At 40.6% G+C, this 15514-nt stretch overlaps 1 protein-coding gene across 6 annotated transcripts in view; it reads left to right on the top strand.

The window, feature by feature from the left end:
* The first annotated feature begins 8605 nt into the window (after positions 1-8605).
* clip1a (CAP-GLY domain containing linker protein 1a) overlaps positions 8606-15514 on the top strand; it is a 153539-nt gene continuing 146630 nt past the window's right edge. For 5 of the 6 annotated variants that reach the window (XM_068005770.1, XM_068005775.1, XM_068005776.1 and 2 more), the window contains exon 1: positions 8606-8691. The gene's annotated coding sequence lies outside the window, so the exon portion shown is untranslated. Of the gene's footprint in view, positions 8692-8796; positions 8890-15514 lie in introns of those variants that run through there. The other variant, XM_068005771.1, reaches the window with a different exon arrangement.

Raw genomic sequence — 15514 nt, forward strand, 5'->3', positions numbered from 1 at the left:
CACACCAGATTTAAGAAGAATAAGCAAGCTACTTTGAGATCATGAGTAATCTGTAGGTGCCACTGCAATAGTCATTTTCCCCTGACAATTGTGTGTCCAGTCAGAGCATTACTACCACAAGAATACATGTGTCATGAAATCAAGTATTTATTTAGTAACACATCACTCTGTTTTCCCACTGAAAACAATTGGAGTGTCAAAGGCCACAAAAATTGCATCTTGTCTTGGGAAGGAACGATTTCACCAATGAAATAGCATTGCTTTAGTGGAAGACAAAGATAAGAGATGCAACATCTACTGTCACATGATCGTTCTGCCTGCAAAATATTTCTCATGCAAAAATAGCCAAGTTTGGCCTTCCTTAGCTGGACTCGAACGAATGGGCCAGGTTACCTTGTAGGAAATGTCTAAATTACCCATTTGATTTGTGTCTTTAGTCACATCACAAGGAGGTGTCTATTTTCATGTGACAACATCCATTTTTCAGAAATAATTTGAGAAGTGGAATGGAATAAGCACATCATATTGATCATCAAAGCTTAATACTGGAAAGAACAGTAAGCACATAGCTAATCCAGGCATAACCGAGCCTCTGCTGCTATTTTGTCATGTCTAGTAGTTCCTAATCCCAACAAGTGATCCAGAGTTATTTCAAATTTAGTTATTCAGAAAGAGAAGGACTCATTGTTGACAGAAGAATTGAGGAAAACTAGAACAATAAATGTTGATAACAGGTATCCATACACATCTTCCTACACATTAGTAATTGATCTTCCTATCTGCAAAAGCTTACTTCCTGTAGTCATGTTTTTGTTACTTTTATATCAATTTATTCCTATTATAAATTCCTATGTCTGCATTGATACTAGAAGCTGCCTATCTAAACTTGTCATGCTGTTTACTTGCCATGCTGTAATTACACCCTCCTGTCAATAACACTGTAGCACCTGTGTTTTGTGGTTTCATAGAATGGTTACAGCATGGAAGGAGGCCATTTGGCCCGTCGAGTCTGTGCCAGCTCTCTGCAAAAGCAATCCAGCTAGTCCCACTCCCCCGCCCTATCTCCGGTTTGCTTTGGGTCCCATTTTCCCAGCTCCTCGGTCTTTACTGCAGAGAAACTCTTAATTTTCAATTAACTTTACCTGTCTGCAATGTATGATGTTAAAATGGGGTCTGATTTATACCTGTGTGCCTTGGTCCAATTATCCTGCACTTTGCCTTGATTCCTTTCTGTGCACTGCCACAGTAGATTGACTAGTATATTAAAAATCTTACATAGTCACACTTCCAGTCTAAAAACCTCATATTGTCAGAATTTTCTGTCCTGCTGTTTTTGTCAACACTTAACATTGAAAATCACAATGTAAACATTTAGACGAGGAAAACCCTATTTAACCCTGGAATGCGCTGTCTGAAAGGGTGGTGGAAGCAGATTTAATCATGGCTTTCAAAAAGGAATTGAATAAATACTTGAAGGGAAAAAATTGCAGGGCCACGGGGGAATGGGATTAACTGGATTGCTCTTACAAAGAGCCGGCATAGGCTCGATGGGCCAAATGGCCTCCTTTGTGCTGTAACCATTCTATGATTCTAACCATGTAAATACTTTCCCCATCTGTCCCAATATAGTTACAGGCCCCTTACCACTGTCAGTGTAAAAACACTAGTCTCTTCTGTCACTCACTAATCCACTACAAAAACTTGAAAACCTTTGCAACCTCTATATGTGTGTGTGTGTGTATATGTACATTTCTAGTTTGTATATTGTTAGCTACCTCAAAAAAAAATGGAAAATAACATCCTTCCTCAATGTAAACTGTTTTTGAATTTTAAAATTATTTGTAAGTTAGCCTCCCACTTCAGAATTCTTTCCACCATCTCCTGCACGGAACGAATGTGGCTCCAGTTTGACTTCCCTCCCCCACTAGTTCCATCTGCTCTGAACATGACGTAATTGTCTTAATTTATTTTTAATGCAAAGAGTTCCACTATGACTGTTGGACCTGGCCTGATGTGTTTTTGCTTTTCTGTTATGAAATCCCCATAGATAAATAGTACCTGTGAGAAGTTTCTTTACAATCAAGGTGGCTGTAAAATGACATGCCTGGCAATGAAGTTCAGAACTAAGTCAACCCTCTTGCAGACTTGGTAATCCAAAACTTGAATGAGACACTTTCCACAGCACTCCAGGACACTAATAATGACTGGCCAGCCATTCTGGTTCACTAATGAAACCTGAAGAGGTGGAACTGTCACTGAGAGATTAGGATTCTTCTTCTCATTTAGCTCAGCTAACTCAGCCTTACCTGCTACAGCATTGGTTTGCAATGTCTCAATAGCCATTTGTGATAATGTTACATTATCCTAACCATATTGTGTGGAAAAAAATCTTCTCACTTCCCTCTTTATTTTTCTGGTGATAATCCTGAGTCTACACCCCTTTGTAAATGATTCACCAACTAGTGGAAACGATCTTTCATTACCCTCTTAAATTAGGTGGGCATTTTGTCTGACATTTCCTTTCCGTCCTGCAGTAAAGTATCAATGTATTGATGTTGGGTGTGGATTGGATTGGGCTCAGTTGTGCTGTTCCCCACAATCCAAAAACCTGCGATACTGCTTGGGAGCAGGTGAAGATACTCACATATAAAGAATGACTACTTGGATGAGGTATTATAGGGCTACTGGCATTGGTGGAACTGTACCCCAGTATAATTCAATGCCTTCAGGAAAGAAGTTGAGGAAATTAATTTTTTTTTTAAAAATGTAAATGATTAAAAATGTATTTTTTAAAATTGCTGTTAACTGGGTACAGTAACAAACTGGTTATGTTACTGGACTGGTAATCTAGAGGCTTGGACTAATAATCTAGAGAACATGAGTAGAAATTCCACCATGGCAGTTTGAGAATTTGAATTCAGTTTCAAAAAATCTGGAAATGAAAAACTGGTATCAGGTTTCTATGGTCACTTACTAACAGGTTCACTAATGTCCTTTAGGGAAATAAACCTACTTCTTCAGTCCCATACCAAGGTGGTTGACTCTTAACTGTTCTCTCAAGTGGCCTAGCATGCCACTCAGTTAAGGGCAACCAGGGATGGACAATAAATGCCAGCTTTGCCAGCGACAGCCACATCCCAAGAATAAAAAAAAAGCCAAGCTCAACATTAAAAATCCATATCACAGTACCACCTACTGTCATAACTTGTATTGCAAGTAAATGTGTACACTTTAATAATGGTATTTTTCACAGGACCAATTTGACATAGTTTTTAATGCATTTTGAAATGGAATATTATGACCCACTTTTTAATATATAATAGATATTTTGGCTGGGATTGAGCTAAATAAAAGATGGAATGGTATAAGCAGTCTTTGTTCATCTGATGTACAAAGAGCCATTTTTTAAAAATTGCATTCTGAAAGAGGATGTGATCTATAACAAGGATGTAAATTAATGGAAGGCCAATAGGAGACCATCTGATATGTACGATTGGAGGCATCCTCTTATTGGATTACATATATACTATATATTTTTTAATGTATTCTTTCTATCAAACCCTTCACTGACACTGCTTAATAAATGTTAATTTATCATTAAATATTTAATTGCGTCATGGGTGCTAAAGTGAGGACTTGTTTGAAGTCTTCAATTAATGTAGAAAGATTGAAATTGTCCTTATTAAAACAGTTTGTGAGCTGTATTGCCCTTAATTTTAATCCAGTTTATTTTAATTTTACTGATTTTGTTCTTGGCCATATTACCTTCCATGGTGGATGATAAAAGGTTCACACCAGTCACATCAATAACTGACTGACCAGTTTCAAAACCGATCGTGACAATTTATTCAGGAGATAATGATACAAAATCACAAATGATTAAAGACGCCCATTCAAAACTAGATGCTTAAATTCTTACTAGAACCATCAGGTATAATTTCAGGCCTAGAAAGCTTCTTGGTGCATGAAAATATAAATTATATTTTTCAGTGTAAGTGCTTACAATTAGAGTCAGAGGGTACCTTTCTGTGCAGAGAGGATTCAATATGTAAAGCACTCCCATGTTACAAATAAGGACCGACTCGTTCTTGTTCACATCAAATCTTGTTTATGGATGAACTTATCCTGAGGTATGGTTAAGTGTACAAGGTGCCAACATTATGCCTAAATGTGTTAATCGCTTTAGGCTTCATGTGGTTAACAGTGAATTTATAATCTATGGGTTGAAGTTTCCTCCATGTGCGCAGCCTGGAAGTTAGACTTGCAAATGCACCCAATGTTGCGCCCATTTTGACAATGTCAAGTTACGCCAAGTAGCCTCCCAATCTCAAGAGAATACGTAAATCAGTGGAAATCAGCGTAAACAATCGGGGCCCACGAAAAGCATGGAATCCACACCATGTATTTCTTCTTTATGAAAATTTAAGTTTCAACCCATTTAACCATAATTCATGCAAGTCAGATACAGTGGGGTAGAGTTTCAGCTTGATTGCTCTGCTTTTATCAGCGCAATCCAGCCGAATCAACACAAAAGATCGCGGAATTTCAATTTACAGTGGGCATATTTATGGCCAGTTTAATTTGAATTTCTGCAATCTTTTGTGCAGGTTCAAAAATCATTTCGCTGAAGCCGGCCCCACCCACAAAACTGGCCACACCCGAGTTTCTGCTGATTGTGACCGTTCAAGGAGGGTCTTCAAATTAAGCTAGTTTCCTTAGGCACAAAGGCACTAAATAGGCACGTTTTAAATGTTTTTGCATATTAAAAAATATTTAATTTACTAAGAAACTGACTAGTGTACAGCAATGAAAATAATAAATGGTTCAGTATAGTTTTTAAAAATCATTTTCAGTGATTTAAAATCAGGTATCACAGGTAGAAGACTAGACACTTATTAAAAATGCTTATTTTTTTGTGATAAACCCATTTTCAGCTGTATTAATAAAACTGCACCAGGTTACCACTCTTAAATGCAATATTTTTTAATGCAAAAAAAATGATTGCACTCAATTAAACTGCTGAATTGCACCGATTCATGGAAGATTTTACGTTTGTGATTATGCAAATATATTTTAGTGGAAACACGGACGGTAACCCAGCCCAGCATGATTTCCTGGCTCAATTTGAGCCCAATTGCCGATTGTGCCCAAAGCGGAAACTCTTGGCCAGTCTGTTTAAGAATCTGCAACTGGAGAAGCTTTTAAATTTTTTATGTAACTTAAGTCATAAAAATGTATTAAAATAAACAAAATACAGAGCAGGTCTCTGAAGATAATTTTTTTTTAAACCTCAAAAAAATTGCAATTAAACGCCAGAATACTAACTTCCTTTCCTATTGTGCAGGAAAATCTGGTCCCAATGTGAAGCCTCCGAATAAGCGCAATTGGAGCATACTCACATGTGCGGATTGGGGGCGTGGCCAGTTTTGTGCGCAGAGATTGGTTCAGACCAAGGCTTTGATGGACTGAAGTAAAAGATCGAGGAGATTTGCGTGTGTTGTAGTTACATGCACTCTGGTCGCAAATGCGGAGGAAACTGCAGGCCGAATATGGTAATATTAAATCCCCATAGTAAACAGTTTCCACTTTACTTGGGTCAAGATCACGCTAATTCATTTGTGCAATTTAAACCACTAATAATATTGACTTTGTAATGTATATGGTATTAGCACGTGAACAAAATGAATTAGGTATGAATGTGGCAAATGAGTACGGCCTTGCAAAACTGATTTATTTATGAGAACGTCGCCGCTGGGCTTTTATTTCTCATTACGTATGTGGTAAGATCAGAAAAACGTACAGGACTTGTTACACTGCTTGCTTTCATTTTGCAATACGTGTCGCAGGCTTATTTTTATATTGCTGCATTAGACAACTGGAATTCTATCCGATTTTACACACTAAGTTTGTCCCAAACAAATTTTCATTATATTATGTTTCATTCCCAACTCCAATAAAAATAAAACTTCCCCTACATTGTGATATGAATATTAGTTAGGTCAAAATGAGTCTTAAGGCACACAAAAGAGGGAATGTTTTAGAGAGTTGTGGCATTTATAGGGATGAATCATAGTCCTGGCTCTGAGTGAGAAAGATGATCTAACTCCAACTTGAGTTATGGACAGTCGGATTGCCAGAGATGTGTGTTCCCTGGCCTACTATGCCTTTCCAGGATGACCACATCAGCCACAACCAGAGCTTCTGAACCGCTGTCGGATTACTATTAGGACAGGTGGTGACGTCCGCTACATTCAGATGGAGAAGAAAGGGAGTTACGCCGGACAATAACATAACTACTGTATTCCCATGAAAATATTTTCCCAATCTTTTCTTTCCTGTTTCCCTAATTTTTAAGACATTTTACATTCACCATCTATTCGTTACTGAAAGTCAATTAAAAATATCAATACTAGGAACAACACTGTTAATAATAGTTAAACAAATAGTAGATTAGAACAACAATTTGTTCGATTGTCCGATATAAAGAGCAGTTATAACACGAGATTTCAAACTTTCTTATTGGATGGACGTTTTGTGCAGGCCTAAGAATGATCTTTGATACTTTCAGAAATCTGTGGCTCGAATGACCCTCGAGCCCACCCAATGTCCCACCTTCCGGGTACCTATGCCCCACTGCCTGGGTACCCACGTACCAATGCTTACCCAACATCCATTACCTACTCCCCTAAGGGCCAAATCCTGCCTCTTTACCCAGTTCTCATATCCTGCACTTGATTCACTCAGTGCTCACAACCACCTATGACGTTACTCAAAGCCCTTGCTCTGACATTACCTGTTCCCTCTTGCCTCCTACCATCTTCCCTTTACCCAATGCACATGCTTTGCTGTTACCCATTCCTTCCTGTGCCCTGCCGCTGTTCTCTTTACCAAGCACCTATACTCTGCCTTTACCTATCCACTTTAGACCCTTTACCCAGTGCCCATACTCTGCCTTTCCCCATGCCCCCCACAACCTTTACCCAGTGCCCACATTCCGCCTTTCCCTATGTTCCACATTCCTATTACCCAGTGCCCATACTCTGCCTTTCTGCATGTACATCACTTCCTTTACTCAATGTCCACACTCCCTTTGCCCAGTCCCCATACTCCCTTTGCCCAGTCCCCACACTCCCTTTGTCCAGTGTCCGTACTGTACCGTGCTGCATGCTCTTCACTTCCTTTACCCAGTGTCCACATTTCCTTTACCCTGAGTCCATACTCCATTTACATACTATCCGTACTGTACCTTTCTGCATGCTCTTCACTCCCTTTATCCAAAGTCCACGCTCCCTTTGCCCAGTCTGCACGCTCCCTGTACCCCGTCTCCACATTCCCTTTGCCTGGTCTCCACACTCCCATTACGCAATTTCCAAGCTCCCTTCACCAAGTGTCCACACTCCCTTTGCTCAGTCCCTACGCTCCCTTTGCCCGGTCGCCACACTCCCTTTGCCCAGTCTCCACACTCCCTTTGCCCAGTCTCCACACTCCCTGTACCCATTCTCCACACTCCCTTTGGTCAGTCTCCATGCACCCTTTGCCCAGTCTCCTCACTCCCTTTGCCCAGTCTCCACGCTCCCTGTCCCCATTCTCCACACTCCCTTTGCTCAGTCTCTATGCACCCTTTGCCCAGTCTCCTCACTCCCTTTACCCAATTTCCAAGCTCCCTTCGCCAAGTGTCCACAATCCCTTTGCCCGGTCTCCACGCTCCCCTTGCCCGGTCTCCACGCTCCCCTTGCCCGGTCTCCACGCTCCCCTTGCCCGGTCTCTACGCTCCCCTTGCCCGGTCTCCACGCTCCCCTTGCCCGGTCTCCACGCTCCCCTTGCCCGGTCTCCACGCTCCCCTTGCCCGGTCTCCACGCTCCCCTTGCCCGGTCTCCACGCTCCCCTTGCCCGGTCTCCACGCTCCCCTTGCCCGGTCTCCACGCTCCCCTTGCCCGGTCTCCACGCTCCCCTTGCCCAGTGTCCACGCTCCCTTTGCCCAGTCTCCACGCTCCCTTTGCCCAGTCTCCACGCTCCCTTCACCCAATTTCCTCGCTCCCTTTGCTTGGTCTCCTCGCTCCCTTTGCCCGGTCTCCTCGCTCCCTTTGCCCGGTCTCCACGCTCCCTGTGCTCGGTCTCCACGCTCCCTTTGCCCGGTCTCCACGCTCCCTTTGCTCGGTCTCCACGCTCCCTTTGCCCGGTCTCCACGCTCCCTTTGCCCGGTCTCCACGCTCCCTTTGCCCGGTCTCCACGCTCCCTTTGCCCGGTCTCCACGCTCCCTTTGCTCGGTCTCCACGCTCCCTTTGCCCAATTTCCAAGCTCCCTTTGCCAAGTGTCCACACTCCCTTTGCCCAATGTCCACACTCCCTTTGCCCAGTGTCCATACTCCCTTTGCTCGCTCCCTTCACCCAATTTCCTCGCTCCCTTTGCCCGGTCTCCTCGCTCCCTTTGCCCGGTCTCCTCGCTCCCTTTGCCCGGTCTCCTCGCTCCCTTTGCCCGGACTCCTCGCTCCCTTTGCCCGGACTCCTCGCTCCCTTTGCCCGGACTCCACGCTCCCTTTGCCCGGTTACTCGAGCCGTGCCCTGTCAGCCGCCCACTTGGTCCTGAGCCTCCCTGTGTGGGAGGAGGTGCATGACGTCACTCGGCGCGGCCGGTTCAGGGAGCGCGGAGCGGGCGGGAGAGGAGCCGGGGACAAAGTTACCGCAACTCGAGGTGAGTTTTACCCAGAGCCTTTCGAAGGAGAGGCCTCATTTACCGTCTTTATCGTGGATCAGAAACCAGCCGGGGCGCTTTCGAATGGGGTGCGGGGGACTGGGACTGTGCTGGGCCTCGGGTCGCTGTCTAGGCCTTTAAGGAAAGGAACCGTGGATGGAAACTCAAAATATCGTCAGCTGTTCGTCTTCAGACCGGGTAACAATGTTAATGTTTTAATGTGAGCTTTGAAAATGTGAGTGAATAGTTCGGGCGAACCGGCTGAAGGATCGGCTCCCACACCCAGACCTGATTACGTTTCCCTTTTTGGGTTGAAGCACCCACGACCGCTTCCAAGTAACCAAACTGCCTTCTCAGTACCTTTTTCAGTGGTCGCTTTCTCCAGTTATTTGTAGACATTTGTTTTTTGGGATGGATTTTTAAAGTAGATACTTATTTGCTGTTTATCTGAAGTCGTTTTGTCTGTCAGATGACATGGGAATATGCCACCTCACACAAGGTTCATTTTACTACAGTTCCTGTCGGCTTCTGCTCTGTTATTTTTCTTAAGCTTTCGAAATTCATAAAATAATGATTGAATCCGCTGTAAACTATGATTCAAACCATATCTACAAAATCAAAGATTAAGTTGCATATCCAAGCTGCATTGTGTATATATCTCAGACAGTTTAATTCTTTTGGCATTTCTAAATATGTGTGCCTTACTTAAATTATTTAAATCAGATTTATTTTAAGATCGCATAATATAGAAGGTAAGTTGATTAATAGATAACAAACACATGGTCCATGTGATCTCCTGGACTGGTTTTGACCAGCTGGTCTTTTCCTGCCCGTCATTTCGTAGGTCAGTTTTCAAAGGTCAGTTTTGGACTGTTTACAGCTGCAGGTTTCCTCAAGTTACTGTATTACTGGCCAGTTAATTCTTTTTTTAAAAATCCACATGTGCAGAGATATTGTGAGTCAATGGGATTCTACAAAATTATCAGGATTATTTTCTGATAATCAGTAGAAACTTTTATCAGACTCTGTTATAAAATAAAATCACAATTTTTAAAAGTGAGTATGACTTTAGAATGACAGTCACAATTTTAAGCTTTAAAAACAAGGCAAAACAGAGACTCTTGTGGTGAGAATGGCACAACAGGTTATTCCCATGGAAATCCTAAATTGGTGTGTGTGTGTTTTGGAGCTGCCAAGTGGAAGGACCAGTAAAAACAAGTTTTAATTTACACTGTCTTCATATATATGCTAGCAATGTGGAAATGACATGGGTTTGCAATGAATGGCTGTCATCTTTTCTAAGATGGTACAAGGTATGGGGAGAACATCTAGATGAGTAGCCTTTTATGTAAAAGAGACTGCAATTATAACTGAGATGGATAGATCTGATCTGGGTATAGGTAAGATTGAAACTCTATAGGAAAGACACATGAGGGGAAACTAGCTATGGACATGTCAGGAGGAGGGATTTGAAAGAAATAAAAACCTTGCATTTATATAGTGTCTTTCACGACCTCTGGATGTCCCAAAGCCCTTTACAGTCAATGAAGGACTTCTGAAGTGTAGTCACTGTTTAATGTAGGCATTGACCAAAATTTGTAGTCAAATAACAGATGCAGTTGGCAAGGGTGATTTCAGTCTACCAGGGATACATTAGGAAATCTATAAAGGAGTGAAAACATGATCTTGTACACCAAATATGGAACCGTTGATCAAAGATCTCACATGAGAGGGTTGCTTTTGGATCTGATATTAAGTACCAATGAAAAGATGGAAGAGTAGATCAGAGGCAGAACACCTTGGTAACAGTGGCCACAATATGGTGGAGTTTTAAGTGCTTATAGTGGAAAAGAGAATGAATGCAGTAGAAATATTAAACTTTGGAAAGGCAGATTATGAAAGGTGAGCTAAGGAAATTGGACAGCACCATTGCGGGGGAGGGGGAATTGTGAAAAAAAGGCAGATCATGTTTAGAAATAATATACACAGAGTACAAAACAGATATACCATGAGGGAAGCAGGATAATAAGGAAAATGCCAATGTGGGAAACAATGGAAGCAAGTAGGAAAAAGGGGCAACAAACAAAATTACAGGTGGCAAGATGGACTGGGATGAATATAAAAACAAGGTAAAGGAGGTTAATAAACAGGTCAGGAGAATTAAGATAAGAGGTTAGGTTGGCAGGGAGTATTAAAAGAAATGTTAAGCATTTCTATAAATATTTTCACAGGTAAACAAGGAAATAGTGAGGGCATTGAAAGGCTCCAAAGGTGACATGATATTAAGTGACTAAGGTACAGCAAGCATTCTAAATGAATTATTTTCTGTGTTCATGGCAGAGACTGGGGCAGTCTCCCCACATGGAAGTTGAATTGCCGGGTTGGGGGCATGGTGAAGAAGTACTAATAGAAATGTTAAATAAGGTAGTCAGTGATAGGTTGAGAAAGTTAAAGGAAGACAATATAAACTTAGATAGTTATGTTATGGTACCAGGAAATCAGCATAGATTTATGGGGGTGGGGTCTTGCCTAACTAACTTACTACATTTCTTTGAGTAAATGATGGCCCTTGTTGACCATGGAAATTCTATGATTGTGATATATTTAGATTTCAGCAAATCTTTTGATACTGTACCACGCAAACAACTATTCCACAAGATAGGAAGACATGGAATAGGAGCCAAGCTTCTGAACTAAAATGAAACCAGTTAAAGCAAAGGGTAATTGACATGGCAAGGGGTCCATGGCAGGCTGCTGAAGAGATCTGTACTAGGGGCCATTGCTGTTCACAATGTATATACATGATTAGCAGATGGGGACAGAAACAAAGCTGTCTTAAGTTTGCAGATGACACTAAATGGAGGGAGGCGGTTCAAAAATATGAAAGATAAACTGAAGGCAGAGAAATCTGGATAGTTTTGGAAGATGGGCTGAGTGGCAAATGACGTTTCATATGCAAGGTAATGAGACTAGAAAGGGAAATAGAAGTGTTGCCTAATGTGTGTGCATTTGTGAGCGCACTTTCTCTTGCTCTCAAACATGCACAGTGATATTGGAGACTATTTTACGTTTTAGTATAGTTTCTTCAGAGAATAAGAATTTAAATACTTGACTAAATTGAAAGTGTTTCTGTGAAATTCTGTACTTCTGAAACCAATTTTGGAGAAAAATACAAGGATCCTTGACATGGAGGATACATCATACTGTATTACTTGCCTCATGTAAAAACAAAAATCCCCTTTAAAATACATTGTAAGGATCAAGCAACATACTGTAGGGTCTGTTACAATACAGTCTAATAAGAGTATTATTCTCACTACATTGTAGTTGGGTCATATTCAAAAAACAAGTTATATTTTTAAAAGTCATATGGGTGAGTTTTATTTAAAATTTTATATATACACTTATATTTTATTCATGGAATCCTAGAGGTAACTTCCATGAACAGACTGCTGCTTGAAGCACAGCAAAAACCTACATTAGAAAAAGATACTGCACTGCAATTGGTGACTGCAAAGAATGGGTTCTTGTTTTCAACTTGTTATAGGCTGTGTCCCATTGTTCTAACCAAGCCTCAAGCAACAATGGAGCAAGAGAACAGTGGTAAGCATTGAGAGCAGGTTTGTTATGCACAGTTACTGGTGACTATTTTCTATATAATGATAAAAATTAACATGACAAGACAATTTTGGAAAGCTTAGAAAAAAATTCTTTGCTGGATTACCAACGCTTCTGTTATGAATTGAGTCAAGGGAGCTTATGTTGCCTCAGAGACACTGATTTAGTATATCCAACTTATTAGGACACTATATTTGCATGCGCATCTATTGAACTGTTAGATTTCCACAGACAGTCTGTATAAAATAAAACCATTAACTGCATATAAGTTATAGGCTGAGTTGGTTGCACCCTCATCTCTGACTCAGAATTTTGTGGTTTCAAGTCCCACCCCAGGATTTGAGCGTGTAATCTAGGCTGACACTTTGTTGCTGCATTGTCAAAAATGCTACCCTTTTGATGAAGTGTTAAACCAGGGCCCATCTACCTGTTCAAGTGGTTGTAAAAGGTCCTTTGGCACTATTCTAAGATGAGAAGGAAATTCTGATGTCCTGGCCATCATTCCTCAATCAATAGCACCAAAAACAAATGATCTGATCATTCATTTCATTTGCTGTTTGTGTGCTTGTTGGCTGCTGCATTTGAGTACACAGCAGTGACCTCCACTTGAAAAGTAATTGATTGTGGAATACTTTGAGATATCCTGAGGGTGTGATAAAGTGCTACATAAATATGAGTTCTTCTTTACTGTTACTTGGTTTCCTTTTATTTCCATAATCTGGTTAATATTTTCTGTATTACAATCGATAGCATTGTATTCGTATATTTTTCACAAAGCTGTATGCAGTCTGAAGGAGAATTCCTCCCTTCTAGTTGCATAAATTTATCTGATTATTAAAAAAAAATTATGATCCAGATCCATTGCATCCAAGTGGGACCCAACGTATCTTGATGCACATCACCAGATCTGCCCATCTGACACTCTTCATTACTGGCTGATTTTTTTTTTCTCTAATCAGGAAAGCTGAGTTTAGAGAGGGTGCACATGTTTTATTAACTTATTGATGTAAAATTTTGTTCAATATGAAAGATTGTTGGAATATATTTGTTGCTATATGCAACAACAGCCTCTTAATGAGAATACCATGTGATAAAAGAAGTAGTTACCTAAGAGGGATGCTGTTTGTTTTCTTCCAGTTTTGTTCTTTTTTTTTAAAGCAAGAAATTGTGTTTTGTGTGGTTCCACAGTACCGCGCCCAAGTGGCTGCTCATTAGGTGTGAGCCTGAGCAGTAAATGTTGACAGTTAATTTAGCCACAGGGTATGTCTTGGCTGATCCTGATGACATCTATTTTTTGTCGATAATTGCTGAACAGCTATTAGGAGTGAGAATGCTGGGCGACTTATTTTTCTCTTTCTCAATCAGCGACCCTGAGGTCATTTACAGTGTCCCCACCATCATCCCAGTTTGCATCAGTTAAGTCAGCCCAAACCAGATCAAACTTGGGGTGATCCTGATCTGTATGGCACAGTATACTGTCAAGTGGTGTATTAAGTTGATTGATTTCAATTCATAACATATGCCCAAAAACAGGTTGAAAACTAGTGCATTGGTTGTACCAATAAAAGTTGCACCAGTGACTTTTTTGCTGGCCACTGCATGGCAAGTTACCCACCCCTCCCCCAACCCTCCCAAATTATGGGTTGTAGAGGATGCTTGGTACTGAATGTTCTTCCAATATTCTAGGTAAAGACAAAAGGAATCTATCTTATTTTAAAAAAAGAAAGAAAAAGAGTCTGAAAAAAATCTTCTGCCATGCAATTTTAACAAAACTGTGGGAGATTATTTGTGGCAGAGTGATTCAGGTTTTTCCACAGTGGCAATTATGATCAAATACACCAATTGTACATATCTGATCTTGATCTCATCTCGGAAAACATCTTTCCCTTAATTTTGTTTGGGTTGTAAAGAAAGATTTGCATCAAACTGGTAGATTTTGGATTTAAAATCAGAAATGAAGTCAGCCCATACTTTGTGCATAGCACATGAACTGACTAGAGATAGCCCTCACAGTAAACTTTGGGAGATCACATTTAGTTCAGGTTATAGTGATCTCAGTGGTTTGAGAAGTATATTTAGAAGTTCAGAATCCAGCCTATGAAGCAGCAACCCCAGTCAAAACTGTTCATACAGACCAACTGTTTTTTCCCGGATTGTACTGGAATGAAACAATACCTGAGCAAAAGTCAACTTTGACCGTTAACAAGAAGTCTATTAACTGGCTTATACTGTATTAACAAATCAAACAGTTTTGAGATTTATTTATTAAACAAACTAGCAGGTGAAGCTTTCTGTCCCTCTCCCAGTACGTGATGTATTTGGAAGGTAAAAAGAATATTAAATTCTCCATAAAACTGCTTTTAAGAACAAATTGTTTGTTGTTTTCAGGCAGCCTTGTAGTTGACTAGGAAACCTGAGTTCAATCCCAGACTTATTCCTAGGCATTCAGGCTTCCCCAAATATTTCAATTTCACTAATCTTAGTTGGGATTTCTTGGGGGGTGGGGAGGCTTTCAGAGATGGATAAAATTTCTTGCTGAGTCACTCAAGGTTACCTTGTAGTGGCTTGACAAAAGAGGAGTCCCGATGGCCTTGCAGCAGACATTGTTAATATTACTCTGTGATTGGCTGACAGGAGATTTACTTCAATGAGGCAGAATTAATTATTCTCGCCCTGGGTGGGACACCCGTTTTGAATATTGAGAACCCTGCACATCATTAATTTTCCTAGTACTTAGTATTGAACTTGTATAAACAATCCAACTTTGCTGTTTCTGTTATGGCAGTAATCATTTCTGCAATTATTAGGTTAATAAACAATACTTGATACATTGCACTATTATCCAAAAGGCAAAACTTCTTATTAAATATTTGCTCAGTGGTTTGCAGAAAGAAGTGTTAAAGTCATGGTGATTTAACACCAGCCTGTTAAAATGAACCAGCCTAAGCTGGTTCATATATCAGTCATCCAGCTAGCAAACCAATGACCACAATGGCATTCCAGTGTTTGTTTTTGTTGCAAACAGGCACTAGTTTTCTGTAAATGGGATCTGAAGAATTGCGTTAAAAGTACCAGGCCCATACCAGCTAGCTTAACGATCATTGCCTGATTATATCAGATTTCTGTTCTTAATGAATTGGCACATGCCTCTACAGAACACTTTAGGTGTAGCAAACTCAACAAAATTGCTCTGTATTTGAAGAGG

This window comes from Heptranchias perlo, chromosome 25 (assembly GCF_035084215.1).
Source record: "Heptranchias perlo isolate sHepPer1 chromosome 25, sHepPer1.hap1, whole genome shotgun sequence".
Lineage (NCBI taxonomy): Eukaryota > Metazoa > Chordata > Chondrichthyes > Hexanchiformes > Hexanchidae > Heptranchias > Heptranchias perlo.